The 3,016-nt window shown below is 42.0% G+C and overlaps 1 pseudogene; it reads left to right on the top strand.

Moving 5' to 3' along the window:
* LOC110287006 overlaps window positions 1-2,164 on the top strand; it is a 72,005-nt pseudogene extending 69,841 nt beyond the window's left edge.
* Window positions 2,165-3,016: the final 852 nt, after the last annotated feature.

The following is a 3,016-nucleotide window of genomic DNA, read 5'->3' as shown; positions in this document are numbered from 1 at the left end:
GCTAAGGGTTTATCTATCTTGTTGATTTTCTCAAAGAACCAGCTCCTCGTTTGGTTGATTCTTTGAATAGCTCTTCTTGTTTCCACTTGGTTGATTTTGTCCCTGAGTTTGATTATTTCCTGCCATCTACTCCTCTTGGGTGAATTTGCTTCCTTTTATTCTAGAACTTTTAGGTGTGTTATCAAGCTGCTAGTGTGTGCTCTCTCTAGTTTCTTTTTGGAGTCACTCAGAGCTATGAACCCACACACCCATGGTCACTTGATCTTTGACCAGGGAGCTAGAACCATCCAGTGGAAGNAAGACAGCATTTTCAACAAATGGTGCTGGCACAACTGGATGTTATCATGTAGAAGAATGTGAATTGATTCATTCCTATCTCCTTGTACTAAGGTCAAATCTAAGTGGATCAAGGAACTCCACATAAAACAAGAGACAGTGAAAATTATAGAGGAGAAAGTGGGGGAAAGCCTCGAAGATATGGGCACAGGGGAAAAAATTTCCTGAATAGAACAGCAATGGCTTGTGCTGTAAGATTGAGAATCGACAAATGGGACCTCATAAAATTGCAAAGCTTCTGTAAGGCAAAAGACACCATGTAAGATAAAAAGGCTACCAATAGATTGGGAAAGTATCTTTACCTATCCTAAATCAGATAGGGGACTAATATCCAATACATATAAGTCCACAAACTTAAGAAGGTGGACTCCAGAAAATCAAATAACCCCATTAAAAAATGGGGCTCAGAGCTAAACAAAGAATTGTCATTTGAGGAATACCGAATGGCTGAAAAGCACCTTAAAAATGTTCAGCATCCTTAATCATCAGGGAAGTGCAAATCAAAACAACCCTGAGATTCTACCTTACACCAGTCACAATGGCTAAGATCAAAAATTCAGGTGACATTAGAAGAGGAGGCTTGTACAGAGCTCGTCCCTTACCTTGCCCTTGTCTTTGCCTTCAGTAAATACCAGCATAAGAACCTGCTCATTCTGTATGATGCCATAGGGACACTGGCAGATTCAGTGGGAAATCACTTAAACAAGTCAGAATACATTCAGACGCTAATGCCTCCTTTGATCCAGAAATGGAACATGCTGAAGGATGAAGACAAGGATCTTTTCCCTTTGCTTGAGTGCCTCTCATCTGTTGCCACAGCCTTGCAGTCTGGCTTCCTTCCATATTGTGAACCTGTATATCAGCGTTGTGTAAACCTAGTACAGAAGACACTAGCACAAGCTATGCTAAACCATGCTCAAACCAGAACAGTATGAAGCTCCAGATAAAGATTTTATGATTGTGGCTCTTGACTTACTCAGTGGCCTGGCTGAAGGCCTGGGAGGAAACATTGAGCATCTAGTGGCCCGAAGTAACATCCTGACACTAATGTATCAGTGCATGCAGGATAAAATGCCCGAAGTTCGGCAGAGTTCTTTTGCATTGCTAGGTGACCTGACTAAAGCGTGCTTCCAGCATGTTAAGCCTTGTATAGCTGATTTCATGCCAATATTGGGAACCAATCTAAATCCAGAGTTTATTTCAGTCTGCAACAATGCCACCTGAGCGATTGGGGAAATATCAATTAAAGTGGGCATGGAGATGCAGCCTTACATCCCTATGGTGTTGCACCAGCTTGTGGAGATCATTAACAGACCCAACACCCCAAAGACGCTGTTGGAGAACACAGCAATAACAATTGGTCGTCTTGGTTACGTTTGTCCTCAAGAGGTGGCCCCCATGCTACAGCAGTTTATAAGACTCTGGTGTATCTCTCTGAGAAACTTAAGAGATGATGAAAAAATGATTCAGCATTCCATGGAATTTGTACCATGATCAGTGTGAATCCCAGTGGCATAATCCAAGATTTTATATTTTTTGTGATGCTGTTGCATCATGGATTAACCCAAAAGACGATCTCAGAGACATGTTCTGTAAGATCCTTCATGGATTTAAAAACCAAGCTGGGGATGAAAATTGGAGGCGATTCTCTGACCAGTTTCCTCTTCCCTTAAAAGAGCATCTTGCAGCTTTTTATGGTATTTAATCTAATACACTTAAGCTGCAGTCCCAAAACTAGGGGTCCATCAGTCTTAGAGACTATGGGAGCCTCTGCACCCAGGGAAAATGCTACCCTTTACAGGGGGGAAGGGTAAACCAGTAGGGAATACAGTACAATTCCAACCCTACTGGGAGGGGTGAGAGGGAGGTGTTGCCATCACTGTACTAAGTCGATGTTGGGAAATGTTTTAACATCTGGAGTCTGAGTCTTTGTGGGTGGAAATCTGTCTCCAATTACAGCTCTGCACTGGATGTGAAGAAGCAAAAACTATTCCGTCTACTCACAGAACAGTATTTTCTGGAATATTATGGGGAATTGTACCAAAACAAGAACCACTTAAACAATGCCTAGGGAATGAAAAGGAGGAGGAAAATCCCAGGTCCACAGCAAAGGACACCTAAGAGTGGGAGGCTGCAGCAGAAAGGTAGTTTTTTATCAAAGGTTTTTATATAAATTTCCCACCTTACAGGGCCTTGTCTTGCATGCTGATGAAGAACTACTTAAAACTAACAGTTAAAGTCAGCTTGCCTCCCCTAGTAGAAGCAGGTTCTTGGAAGTTACAATTTAAGGTACCCCCAAAAAGTTGGAAATAAAAGGAAACAAATTTGAACAACGAAAAAAAAAAAAAGTCAGGTGACAGCAGATGCTGGCGAGGATGTGAAGAAAGAGGAACACTCCTCCATTGTTGGTGGAATTGCAAGCTTGTACACTCACTCTGGAAGCCAGTCTGTGGGTTTCTCAGAAAATTGGACAGAGTACTACTGGAGGATCCCACAATACCTCTTCTGGGCATATATCCAGAAGATGTTCCAACTGCTAAGAAGGACACATGCTCCACTATGTTCATAGCTGCCTTATTTATAATAGCCAGAAGCTGGAAATAACCCAGATGTCCCTCAATAGAGGAGTGGATACAGAAAATGTGGTACATTTACAGAATGGAGTACTACTCAGCTATTA

This window comes from Mus caroli, chromosome 1 (assembly GCF_900094665.2).
Source record: "Mus caroli chromosome 1, CAROLI_EIJ_v1.1, whole genome shotgun sequence".
NCBI classification, from domain to species: Eukaryota; Metazoa; Chordata; class Mammalia; order Rodentia; family Muridae; genus Mus; species Mus caroli.
Note: the sequence above shows the minus strand (reverse complement) of the source record. Positions and strands in the feature narration are given on the sequence as shown.